The sequence below is a fragment of the Petromyzon marinus genome, chromosome 43 (genome assembly GCF_048934315.1).
Source record: "Petromyzon marinus isolate PM22_M1 ecotype Great Lakes invasive population chromosome 43, UKy_Petmar_22M1.pri1.0, whole genome shotgun sequence".
Lineage (NCBI taxonomy): Eukaryota > Metazoa > Chordata > Hyperoartia > Petromyzontiformes > Petromyzontidae > Petromyzon > Petromyzon marinus.
The window spans coordinates 12,114,152-12,128,113 of record NC_133709.1 but is presented as its reverse complement, the minus strand read 5'-3'; the positions used below and the strand labels follow the sequence as shown (position 1 = coordinate 12,128,113).

At 50.0% G+C, this 13,962-nt stretch overlaps 1 long non-coding RNA gene across 1 annotated transcript; it reads right to left on the bottom strand.

The window, feature by feature from the left end:
• Nucleotides 1-1,487: 1,487 nt before the first annotated feature.
• On the bottom strand, nt 1,488-3,427 carry LOC142930771 (uncharacterized). The gene is made up of 2 exons (XR_012946722.1): nt 2,805-3,427; nt 1,488-1,769 (listed from the first exon to the last, which is right to left on the bottom strand). It is a non-coding gene; the product is annotated as an uncharacterized LOC142930771 (long non-coding RNA).
• Between the last annotated feature and the right edge of the window lie 10,535 nt (nt 3,428-13,962).

The following is a 13,962-nucleotide window of genomic DNA, read 5'->3' as shown; positions in this document are numbered from 1 at the left end:
CAGAGGAGCGACGCTCACAGGTGGTGCATCTGCCAGTCATCTCACTCAGTCAACCCATGGCACCTGGGTCTGTCCTATGACCTCCTGCCAGGGAGCCTTCAACATTTCGCGTGGCCTCAAAGTGCATATAGCCTGGCACAAGTCCAGTGGTGATGTCACCGCCACTTCGTTTGGAATGGAGGTTGTTGTTGTGACATACAGTATTGTGGTTGAACACGATATGAATGACATGACAGAGTTGGGCTGGTAGACCAAGACCTCTCAGCATGGGAGGAGGAATTGGAGGAATTAACAAGTGAAATTCAGGGGAATAGTAACCATGATAGGAGTGACAGAAGAGTGATATGGAGGTGACTGACCACCGGTGAGCAAGAAGCCAGAGTGAATCAGAATCTTTATTTAGACTGGAGGAATCCGATGAGCCATGAAGCTCGTTTTCACAGATGTCCATTTGGGGCAGGTGAGCAAGTTCCAACAGAAAGTCAGTGAGTGCTGGATCATCAATCACCCTGCTTTATGTTGAATTCTATCAAGTGCAGTGAGGTAGAAAATAGGTACTCCACCCCAGATGTGACAACAGTTTTCCACCTTGCATGAGTGGTGACACCCTGGGTTGGAGTGAGGGCTGCAACCACTGCGTGTGATTGAACCGGGTTCTCGAGTTTAACGAGTGGGTGGCTTTGGCCCCGCTAACAATGACTGCACCCATCAAATGTGTGCACACATTTTAGAGTCAGGATTTCACTTCATTCGGATGAATTCCACCGAAACATGTGATAAACGCCAATGTCATTACGAGGGCCCTTAGGCAGGATAGAGCTGTGGATGAAGGAGAGAGCTGTGGATGAAGAGGAGAGAGTTGTGTGTGAAGGAGGGAGCTGTGTGTGACAGTGAAGGTGGACACAATTGATTGCAACCCTTCCCTGTCTCCGAGTGTTGGCGAGGGGAGCGTTGGCTACACCGTGCAGAAGTCTCCGATGTTGCCCCCCTGTAATGGGGGATCAGCCGTCAACATTCGTGTGTCCCCCTCTTGAAAGCCTTTCTGGGAACGTGTATTGCTCGTTTTCTTCCATGCAAGGGAGTTGCGAGGTCATATTCGTCTACGTCAGGGGTCGGGCAAACCTGCGGCTCTTTAAGCGACCGTTTCATGACGTTATTTATCAAGGACCCACCGTCTCATATTCACGTGCCATGGTGGCTCTTGAAATTTAGATAGATATTTTTCAATATAATATACCAAATTAGAAAAAAAACAACGGCCCGTCTTGTTATTTTGGCTGCCGACGCCTGGTCCGAGTAGAAAGCGGCGTCCTCTCCTCGCGTGTTAAAAATAAATTGCCCGTGAATTCAGAATTGGTTCCACGACTCGTGACGGCCAAACAGCAGCGTGCTGCCACGCCTGGGAATGACCATCAAGGAGGAGTGAGCAACAGGAGCCTTGCGATGCGACCGTGTCAGCCACTACCACGACGACAGACTCTGCGGGATGCGTGTGTACTTTTTATTCAAAACAGATTATGTACAAAACACAGATGAGAGAACACGCCAGTTTTGGAAGGGCATCTCCATAATCATCTCGATGGTCATCTCCATAATCATCTCCATGATCATCTCGACGGTCATCTCGATGGTGATCTCCATGATCATCTCGATGGTGATCTCCATGATCATCTCGATGATGATCTCCATGATCTCAGAATGGAATCGTAGTCACGTGCATCTTCAAAATTAGCGGCTGGTGTACATCCCTTATGTTTTTCTTCCAATAACTGAAAAATAAAGAGATCGTTTAAATCATCATCATCAAAGTTACTTGTGATCTATATCTCGTGAACGCCTTTTCCAATATACAGGAGCATCCGAGCGTAATTGTGTTAGAGAGTACAATTTTTTAAATACACGATGCGTAGCCGAGTTGACCCCGACACTGAAGGAAAGTTGTGAACATCGATCGGAGGCCGCGCGGCCCCTTTTAAGAACATGCACGAGTTTTGTGAACTTTAAACACAACCACCCCCACCCCACCCCTGACCCCTCCCCTGTACCGTCAAACGAACACTAAAAAAACCGCGTCAGAAACACCCACGAACGAACAAACGGCGAGTGTACAAGTGAGTGAGTGTACAAGTGAGTGAGTGTACAAGTGAGTGAGTGTACAAGTGATTGAGTGTACAAGTGAGTGAGCGTGGAGGCGAGTGTTCAGGCGGGAGTGCAGGTGAGTGTACAGGTGAGTGTACAGGTGAGTGTCACAGGTGAGGGTACAGTTGAGTATACAGGTGAGCGTGCAGGTGAGTGTACATGTGAGTGAGTGTCACAGGTGAGTGTACAGGTGAGCGTGCAGGTGAGTGTACAGGTGAGTGAGTATCACAGGTGAGTGTACAGGTCAGTGCACAGGTGAGCCTACAGGTGAGTGTACATGTGAGTGAGTGTCACAGGTGAGCGTCACAGGTGAGTGTACAGGTGAGTGTACATGTGAGTGAGTGTCACATGTGAGTGTCACAGGTGAGTGTACAGGCGAGTGTACAGGTAAGTGAGTGTCACAGGTGAGTGTACAGGTGAGTGTACATGTGAGTGAGTGTCACAGGTGAGTGTACATGTGAGTGAGTGTCACAGGTGAGTGTACATGTGAGTACACAGGTGAGTGTACAGGTGAGTGAGTGTCACAGGTGAGTGTACATGTGAGTGAGTGTACAGGAGAGTGTCACAGGTGAGTGTCACAGGTGAGTGTACATGTGAGTGAGTGTACATGTGAGTGTACAGGTGAGTGTACAGGTGAGTGTGCAGGTGAGCGTGCAGTTGAGCACCTGGAACGCGTCGTTGGCGCACTTGCGGCACGGGTTGTGCTGGCAGGGCAGGATGACCACGGGCTTGGAGGACATCTCCAGGCAGAGGGGGCACAGCAGCTGGCGCGCTCCAGCTCCTCGTAGCGCGCCTGGGACTCGCGCAGCAGCAGCGACCCACAGGCGGACAGCCTCGTCGCTGCTACAGCTGTCACGTACAGGCGGACAGCCTCGTCGCTGCTACAGCTGTCACGTACAGGCGGACAGCCTCGTCGCTGCTACAGCTGTCACGTACAGGCGGACAGCCTCGTCGCTGCTACAGCTGTCACGTACAGGCGGACAGCCTCGTCACTGCTACAGCTGTCACGTTCAGGCGGACAGCCTCGTCGCTGCTACAGCTGTCACGTTCCCGGGCTCCCTATCCTCCTCTTCCCCATGTCACGTGGAGACAGAGAGAGAGAGAGGGCATTCACACCACGAGGTCACGTGGCCCAGGAGAGAACAAATCCCCCCCCCCCTCTAAACCAACTCCCAACATGGACTGGTCCGTCCAAGTCAAACTCCCTCGCCCCCTGTCAAACACCAACTATGGACTCGTCCATCACTGGTCCCACCTCCCTCACGGAAAATCATCGAAGTCAACGTACAGTAGGACAGTCCACAGAAGCGGCATCGACAACAACAACAGCTGTCACCATTCGCCACTAAGTGGCGGTGACGTCCCCACGGCGTTTGTGCCAGGCTAGGTGCACTCTTAGGCCACGCGAAGTGTCGAATGCTCGCTGACAGGAGGTCACGGGACAGAACCCTGCAGGTGCCATGGGTTGACGGACTCGAGATGGCTGGCAGACGCCACCAGCTGTGCCAACTCGCCGCATTTTAGTCGCCCGCCTCTCCGCTCGTTGTTGTGAGCGTCGCTCCTTTGCCCCTCCGTCGTCGTCGTTGTTGCTGGAGGGCGACTGCCTCCAACTGCCCGGGAGCGTCCCTCACGAGCCTCCTCCTCCTCCACAGAGGCCGATCTTGACACTGCCGGTACCGCTCATCGGCAAGTCCACTCGGCTCCACATCCTCCAACCAGGTACCTTTGTAGACCCGCAATGATGCCGTGCCGTGTTGGCAGTCCACTGCTGGATGAAGGCTTCGGGTCGCCACGGTGGCTAGGAGATGTTAACTACCTCGCCCGGTGTGCAGGAGGTCGTGGGTTCGATCCCGACCCCGACGCCTGCTGCTGCTGTATATTTGGAGTCTGCGGTGTCTCTCTCCCCGGGGTCGCGTGGATTTTTGCTCCGGGTGCTGCGGTGTTTCCATTCCACATTGAGAATCGACGTGTTTCGAATATTTAGCTGCTCTAAATGTCCACATGATAAGCCACTTTGTTGAGCTATCATCTGTGGCCAGGTCGCTTCTTATAAAAGCGCTATGTAGCTCAGTGGAACTTAGGTGCTTAAAATAACTAAAAATAGTAAAAATAACAACACCACCACTCCACGCACACAGAACATCTGTCGTGATCCTGACTGCAGTGCTCACCTCGATATGGTCGATGAAAGTGAATTACGTGACGGCCGCTACGTTCAAAGGTTTCGTCACCTTTGGGTGGCATCAGTTGCTGCTCTGGCCCATCGGGAAATACAATAATGCCTTGATGGAGGCACCATTGAAGATGCGTGCGACCCTCTCAACTGGCCGTCTGACCCGAATGTTCGCTCCAACCCGAGCTGAATATCGAGTGGAACTGTGTGACCCTGGGGCTATTAGCTACGAAGCAACACTTTACTTTTTTACAGCCCACGGTAAATCCACTGCTTGATGAAGGCCTTCCCACCATTGTGGTTCTTTGACCATATCCCACCACGGGTGCTCGATGCTGGTCGGTGAAGGTAGCGGGCAACCAGCCCTGACATCGCTCGCCAGTCGTGTCGTTGTTAGCCCTGGACAGGAATTGAACTCGGGTGGAGCCGGTTCGTAGCGTGGCGCGCTACCCATCTGTGCCACTTCTCGTCACCCTCTTTGGCTGTTTACTCAACGACCCCAACATCCGTCAATGATGACCGATTCCATTCATAAAGTGCGCTCTTGCCGCCGTGTGCGCTGAGTAGTACTCAGTATTAAACACGCGTTGACTACTCTATACAGCAGGGGTGTCCAAACTTTTTTTCCCGAGGGCCACATACAGAAAAATATACGAAGGATTGGGCCACTCACTAGACGTGAGGTATACTGCCTCACTTCTCATGCACTAATATTGTCAAAATCAATCAAATGCAGGTGAATGACGTTTGATTATTGAACATGTTTGAAGAAAAAAAGCCTCCATCATAGCTCTTCATTAGTTAATTTTATTTTTTTACAAAAAGGTTGGCAGGTCATTCTCTCAGTGACAGCCTCAGATTGGTTTTTAGGGTGCTGATCCCCCTTCATTGTCCATATGAAGGGAGAGACAAGAAGACAAATAGGGGATGTGGATATTTCAAGCTTATTACACAAATAAATTATTGGGCTTGTTAACACATCAACTAACGTTTGTTAAAAAAATTGTCATCAACTTTAATTAACTGAATTTATATTCTTAGTTTTTTCGGTAAAGTCACGTTGAAGAGAAACAACAAAATAACAAAATATATATAAAACAATAAAAAATTCTCACGACGTTTCGACCATAACTCAAACGGTCATCATCAGGTGTGTTGGTTTGCATAAATTTATTTTCCAAACGGCACATTTATTTATTTATTTAAAAAAAACGTTGGCGTCACGCGCAGCGATTGGCAGTTTGCCCAGGACTAGTCCATCTATTTTTTTTTTAAAGAGGAGGGGGGAGACGAAATTTGTTATAATGTATGCTGTCTGAAAGCCACTGTAAGCGTGAACAATCAATCAAGAACTGAAATGATTGATCAAATCTTTCCAATGATTGCTAAGATAGAATCCATCTTCTCGGTTGAAATTGTCTCTGTGCTTGTATATGTGGATAGCCTCATGAACGAATCTCTCATGGAAGCCAGATGGCTTACAAAGAACCTCCGTCTTGGAAAAGTCAATGGCATGTGAGCCTACTGAATTAGAACAATGATCTGCTACGGCCGAGGTGTTGGTCCTACCGTGTTTAAGGTCTGCTTTATGTTCACGAATGCGGTCCGAGACATGGAGTTTGGTTTCTCCAATGTAACTACTACCACAGAGGCAACTTAGTTTGTAGACACCAGGGTATTGTATGTCCGGAATCACATCTTTTACAGACGGAACCAGATCACGGATGGACTAGTCCTGGGCAAACTGCCAATCGCTGCGCGTGACGCCAACGTTTTTTTTTACAAATAGGTGCAGGGAGGGTGACGTCCTCATTCAATGAATAAAAAATGAAAAGGAACCCGCCACAGATATTCACCAAGCGGCAATGAGAGCGTCGTGGCGATGCTGCTGCTGTCAGAAACCCGCCGCACGATGCAGTGCGGACACGAGTTGACAATTCCAACCCCACACATCCGTTACTTTTCTTGTCAACACCCTCAGCATTAAATTAACATTGCAGAGTTTAATACTTCAACATTCAATGATTTTTCTACACTAAGGGGTCATTTAATTATCGTTCAATTGAACAACGCAAAAACGTAAAAGATCATTACTCAATCGCTACAGCTATTGAGAGAGCTATTTTGGCATTCTGCTAAATCCAAGAAAAGTAATTTAATGGCAAATTCTGCATTTTTATAGAAATGGTTTGAAAATGATTTCGCACAGTTAATGATGCAACTACTGGCACAGGGCAACCGCGGCTCGAGTGTGAACGCCTTCACTATGAGAGGGGTCACCCTGCAGGGTTGAGTAGAGATCTCTATCCCACCCTGTATAGAGTAGTCAACGCGTGTTTAATACTGAGTACTACTCAGCGCACACGGCGGCAAGAGCGCACTTTATGAATGGAATCGGTCATCATTGACGAATGTTGGGGTCGTTGAGTAAACAGCCAAGAAGGGTGACGAGAAGTGGCACAGATGGGTAGCGCGCCACGCTACGAACCGGCTCCACCCGAGTTCAATTCCTGTCCAGGGCTAACAACGACACGACTGGCGAGCGATGTCAGGGCTGGTTGCCCGCTACCTTCACCGACCAGCATCGAGCACCCGTGATGCGATATGGTCAAAGAACCACAATGGGGGGAAGGCCTTCATCCAGCAGTGGATTGACCGTGGGCAGTAAAAAATAAAGTGTTGCTTTGTAGCTAATAGCCCCAGGGTCACACAGTTCCACTCGATATTCAGCTCGGGTTGGACCGAACATTCGCGTCAGACGGCCAGTTGAGAGGGTCGCACGCATCTTCAATGGAGCCTCCATCAAGGCATTATTGTATTTCCCGATGGGCCAGAGCAGCAACTGATGCCACCCAAAGGTGACAAAACCTTTGAACGTAGCGGCCGTCACGTAATTCACTTTCATCGACCATATCGAGATGAGCACTGCAGTCAGGATCACGACAGATGTTCTGTGTGCGTGGAGTGGTGGTGTTGTGTTATTTTTACTATTATTTATTTTAACCACCTAAGTCCCACTGAGCTACGTAGCGCTTTTATAAAGAAGCGACCTGGCCACACATGATAGCTCAACAAAGTGGCTTATCGTGTGGACATTTAGAGCAGCCAAATATTGGAAACACGTCGATTCTCAATGTGGAATGGAAACACCGCAGCACCCGGAGCAAAATCCACGCGACCCCGCAGACTCCAAATATACAGCAGCAGCAGCAGGCGTCGGGGTCGGGATCGAACCCACGACCTCCTGCACACCGGGCGAGGTAGTTAACATCTCCTAGCCACCGTGGCGACCCGAAGCCTTCATCCAGCAGTGGACTGCCAACACGGCACGGCATCATTGCGGGTCTACAAAGGTACCTGGTTGGAGGATGTGGAGCCGAGTGGACTTGCCGATGAGCGGTATCGGCAGTGTCAAGATCGGCCTCTGTGGAGGAGGAGGCTCGTGAGGGACGCTCCCGGGCAGTTGGAGGCAGTCGCCCTCTAGCAACAACGACGACGACGACGGAGGGGCAAAGGAGCGACGCTCACAACAACGAGCGGAGAGGCGGGCGGATAATATGCGGCGAGTTGGCACAGCTGGTGGCGTCTGCCAGCCATCTCGAGTCCGTCAACCCATGGCACCTGCAGGGTTCTGTCCCGTGACCTCCTGTCAGCGAGCATTCGACACTTCGCGTGGCCTAAGAGTGCACCTAGCCTGGCACAAACGCCGTGGGGACGTCACCGCCACTTAGTGGCGAATGGTGACGGCTGTTGTTGTTGTCGATGCCGCTTCTGTGGACTGTCCTACTGTACGTTGACTTCGATGATTTTCCGTGAGGGAGGTGGGACCAGTGATGGACGAGTCCATAGTTGGTGTTTGACAGGGGGCGAGGGAGTTTGACTTGGACGGACCAGTCCATGTTGGGATTTGGTTTAGAGGGGGGGGGGGATTTGTTCTCTCCTGGGCCACGTGACCTCGTGGTGTGAATGCCCTCTCTCTGTCTCCACGTGACATGGGGAAGAGGAGGATAGGGAGCCCGGGAACGTGACAGCTGTAGCAGCGACGAGGCTGTCCGCCTGTGCGTGACAGCTGTGCCGACGAGGCTGTCCGCCTGTGCATGACAGCTGTAGCAGCGACGAGGCTGTCCGCCTGTGCGTGACAGCTGTGTCGACGAGGCTGTCCGCCTGTGCGTGACAGCTGTGTCGACGAGGCTGTCCGCCTGTGCGTAACAGCTGTAGCAGCGACGAGGCTGTCCGCCTGTACGTGACAGCTGTAGCAGCGACGAAGCTGTCCGCCTGTGCGTGACAGCTGTGTCGACGAGGCTGTCCGTCTATGCGTGACAGCTGTGCCGACGAGGCTGTCCGCCTGTGCGTGACAGCTGTAGCAGCGACGAGGCTGTCCGCCTGTGCGTGACAGCTGTGTCGACGAGGCTGTCCGCCTGTGCGTGACAGCTGTAGCAGCGACAAGGCTGTCCGCCTGTGCGTGACAGCTGTAGCAGCGAAGAGGCTGTCCGTCTGTGCGTGACAGCTGTAGCAGCGACGAGGCTGTCCGCCTGTGGGTCGCTGCTGCTGCTGCGCGAGTCCCAGGCGCGCTACGAGGAGCTGGAGCGCGCCAGCTGCTGTGCCCCCTCTGCCTGGAGATGTCCTCCAAGCCCGTGGTCATCCTGCCCTGCCAGCACAACCCGTGCCGCAAGTGCGCCAACGACGCGTTCCAGGTGCTCGCCCGCACGCTCACCTGTACACTCACCTGTACACTCACCTGTGACACTCTCTCACATGTACACTCACCTGTACACTCACCTGCACACTCACTCACATGTACACTCACCTGTACACTCACCTGCACACTCACTCACATGTACACTCACCTGCACTCCCGCCTGAACACTCGCCTCCACGCTCACTCACTTGTACACTCACTCACTTGTACACTCACTCACTTGTACACTCACTCACTTGTACACTCGCCGTTTGTTCGTTCGTTCGTGGGTGTTTTTGACGCGTTTTTTTTTGTGTTCGTTTGACGGTACAGGGGAGGGGTAAGGGGTGGGGTGGGGGTGGTTGTGTTTAAAGTTCACAAAACTCGTGCATGTTCTTAAAAGGGGCCGCGCGGCCTCCGATCGATGTTCACAACTTTGCTTCAGTGTCGGGGTCAACTCGGCTACGCATCGTGTATTTAAAATATTGTACTCTCTAACACAATTACGCTCGGATGCTCCTGTATATTGGAAAAGGCATTCACGAGATATAGATCACAAGTAACTTTGACGATGATGATTTAAACGATCTCTTTATTTTTCAGTTATTGGGAAAAAAACATAAGGGATGTACACCGGCCGCTAATTTTGAAGATGCACGTGACTACGATTCCATTCTGAGATCATGGAGATCATCATCGAGATGATCATGGAGATCACCATCGAGATGACCGTCGAGATGATCATGGAGATGATCATCGAGATGATCATGGAGATGGTCATCATGGAGGTGATCATGGCGATAACTATTGAGATAATCATGGAGATGATCGTCGAGATTATCATGCAGATGTCCATCAAGATGATCATGGAGATGATCATGGAGATGACCATCGAGATGATCATCGAGATGATCATGGACATGATCATGGAGATGACGATGGAGATGAACATCGAGATGATCGTGGAGATGATCATGGAGATGACCATCGAGATGACCATCGTGATGATCGTGGAGATGATTATGGAGATGACCATCGAGATGATCGTGGAGATGATTATTGAGATGACCATCGAGATTATCTTCGATATGATCATGGAGATGACCATGGAGATTAACATGGAGATAACCATCGAGATGATCATGGAGATGATATTGGAGATGACCATGGAGTTGACCATCGACATGACCATGCAGATCACCAATGAGATGACCATCGAGATGACATCAAGATAATCATAGAAATGACTATGGAGATGACCATGGAGATGACCATCGATATGATCATGGAGATGACCATAGAAATGATCGTGGAGATGATCATGGAGATGACCATCGAGATGACCATCGTGATGATCGTGGAGATGATTATGGAGATGACCATCGAGATGATCATGGAGATGCCCATCGAGATGACCATCGAGATGACCATGAAGATGACCAATGAGATGACCATCGAGATGACATCGAGATAATCATGGAAATGACGATGGAGATGACCATCGAGATGATTATGGAGATGATCATGGAGATGACCATCGAGATTACCATCGAGATGATCGTGGAGATGATTATTGAGATGACCATCGAGATTATCTTCGATATGATCATGGAGATGACCATGGAGATTAACATGGAGATAACCATCGAGATGATCATGGAGATGATATTGGAGATGACCATGGAGTTGACCATCGACATGACCATGCAGATCACCAATGAGATGACCATCGAGATGACATCAAGATAATCATAGAAATGACTATGGAGATGACCATGGAGATGACCATCGATATGATCATGGAGATGACCATAGAAATGATCGTGGAGATGATCATGGAGATGACCATCGAGATGATTATGGAGATGACCATGGAGATGCCCCTCGAGATGATAATCGATATGATCATGGAGATGACCATGGAAATGACCATCGAGATGATCGTGGAGATGATAATGGAGATGACCATCGAGATGATCGTGGAGATGATAATGGAGATGACCATCGAGATGATCGTGGAGATGTTCATGGAGATGATTATGGAGATGACCATCGAGATGATTATGGAGATGCCCTTCCAAAACCAGCGTGTTCTCTCATCTGTGTTTTGTACATAATCTGTTTCGAATAAAAAGTACACACGCGTCCCGCAGAGTCTGTCGTCGTGGTGGTGGCTGACACGGTCGCATCGCAAGGCTCCTGTTGCTCACTCCTCCTTGATGGTCATTCCCAGGCGTGGCAGCACGCTGCTGTTTGGCCGTCAGGAGTCGTCGAACCAATTCTGAATTCACGGGCAATTTATTTTTAACACGCGAGGAGAGGACGCCGCTTTCTACACGGACCAGGCGTCGGCAGCCAAAATAACAAGACGGCCCATTGTTTTTTTTATTTGGTATATTATATTGAAAAATATCTATCTAAATTTCAAGAGCCGCCATGCCACGTGAATACGAGACGGTGGGTCCTTAATAAATAACGTCACGAAGCGGTCGCTTAAAGAGCCGAAGGTTTGCCTGACCCCTGACGTAAACGAATATGACCTCGCGACTCCCTTGCATGGAAGAAAACGAGCAATACAGTTCCCAGAAAGGCTTTCAAGAAGGGGACACACGAATGTTGACGGCTGATCCCCCATTAGAGGGGGGCAACGTCGGAGACTTCTGCACGGTGTAGCCAACGCTCCCCTCGCCAACACGCGGAGACAGGGAAGGGTTCCAGTCAATTGTTTCCACCTTCACTGTCAAACACAGCTCCCTCCTTCACACACAACTCTCTCTCCTCTTCATCCACAGCTCTCTCCTTCATCCACAGCTCTATTCTGCCTAAGGGCCCTCGTAATGCCATTGGCGTTAATCGCATGTTTCGGTGGAATTTATCCGAATGAAGTGAAATCCTGACTCTAAAATGTGTGCACACATTTGATGGGTGCAGTCATTGTAAGCTGGGCCAAAGCCATCCACTCGTTAAACTCGAGAACCCGGTTCAATCACACGCAGTGGTTGCAGCCCTCACTCCAACTCAGGGTGTCACCACTCATGCAAGGTGGAAAACTGTTGTCACATCTGGGGTGGAGTACCTATTTTCTACCTCACTGCACTTGATAGAATTCAACATAAAGCAGGTTGATTGATGATCCAGCACTCACTGACTTTCTGTTGGAACTTGCTCACCTGCCCCAAATGGACATCTGTGAAAACGAGCTTCATAGCTCATCGGATTCCTCCAGTCTAAATAAAGTTTCTGATTCACTCTGGCTTCTTGCTCACCGGTGGTCAGTCACCTCCATATCATTCTTTTATCACTCCTATCATGGTTACTGTTCCCCTGAATTTCACTTGTTAATTCCTCCAATTCCTCCTCCCATGCTGAGAGGTCTTGGTCTACCAGCCCAACTCTTTCATGTCATTCAAATCGTGTTCAACCACAATACTGCATGTCACAACAACAACCTCCATTCCCAACGAAGTGGCGGTGACATCACCACTGGACTTGTGCTAGGCTATATGCACTTTGAGGCCACGCGAAATGTTGAAGGCTCTCTGGCAGGAGGTCATAGGACAGACCCAGGTGCCATGGGATGACTGAGTGAGATGACTGGCAGATGCACCACCTGTGAGCGTCGCTCCTCTGCCCTCCACTATTGTTTGAGGATGACTACTACCTTCAATTGCCCAGTAGCTTCCTTCACATGCCTCCTTCACAGAGGCCGATCTTGCCATCCCTCGACCGCACCTGGGCATCAATCAGCCTCCCATTGTATTTGTACCAGATGAACATTCCTCTAGTACAGCCATGAAAAGCTTCTCAAACTACGTGGTCGAAAAATGTGTTAAATAATGTAGGAGATAGAGGATATCCCTGTCGCACTCCAAGGTGAACAGGAAATGGCTCTGACTCCCAGCCATGTAGCATTACCCGGGCCTGCCCACCATCATGAAGGTCCATAATGATTGTGAGCAGAGTCGGGGAATCCGAAAACACGAACAACAACACAGAGCCCGGCCTATTGATGTTATCATAGGCCTTGATCAGGTGAATAAAGCAGAGATATTGGTTCTGTTGGTATTCCCTACACCTCTACCGTAGCAGGCGGACAGAGAATATGGCATCCATGCAGGACCTCCCTGGCCTGAAACCACATTTGGGCTCTGCAAACCTCTCCTCAGTGTGCCTGGCAAGACGATGTTGAATAATCCTTGCCAGGGCCTTTCCCTGTCATTGTTACAATCTGTGCAGTCCTTTTTCTTAAAGAGGGGGACCACCAGGGTGTCCTTCCAATCCTGTGGAACCTGTCCAGTGGTCCAGACTGTTGTAATCATGTTCTATCGGGCATTCTAAGCCGCAGCCCCAGCAGAGTCATCCCCACCTTGCCTCTTGATGTTGTCTCGGCAGAGGGATTTCGCTTTCCCCAAGACCCACCTACTCAGACACTCCCTGATCCACTCATCCACCCATTCACTCGCTCATTTTACCCACTCACTCGCCATACTGAAGTCACAACACTTTTGTCTTTTCCTCTTCTCTCTAACTGCTCCAATTTGGAATTCTGTTCCATTATTTCGTTTCTCAAGCTCTTATAACCTCGCTCAATTCTGTTAACTCTTCTTACAACTGTCACAGTGCTCTTTATCACTGGCCGTTTGATACATATTTTTGGCTTTTGGGTCTCTGATCAGAAGCTATGTAAAATAAAATAAAATCCCTACCGATTGCTGGTCTTGGCTCAGCACTATCCCTCACTGTGTTGTCATGTGCGTTGCTCCACTTTTTGACGTCGTTCTGTCCTCCGTACATGCCACCAGCATCTTTCGGGCCATGCCCTTCGGGTAAGACCTCATCGGGACCGTGTCCTGCATGAACCCCCAGTCTCATAGGTTGCATTGGAATATTGGTTACGAATGCACCGATTGGCATGCATGAACGTAAAAACGGCACGATGGAAGGCCGAAGTCTCTGCATCGCACATTTTTTT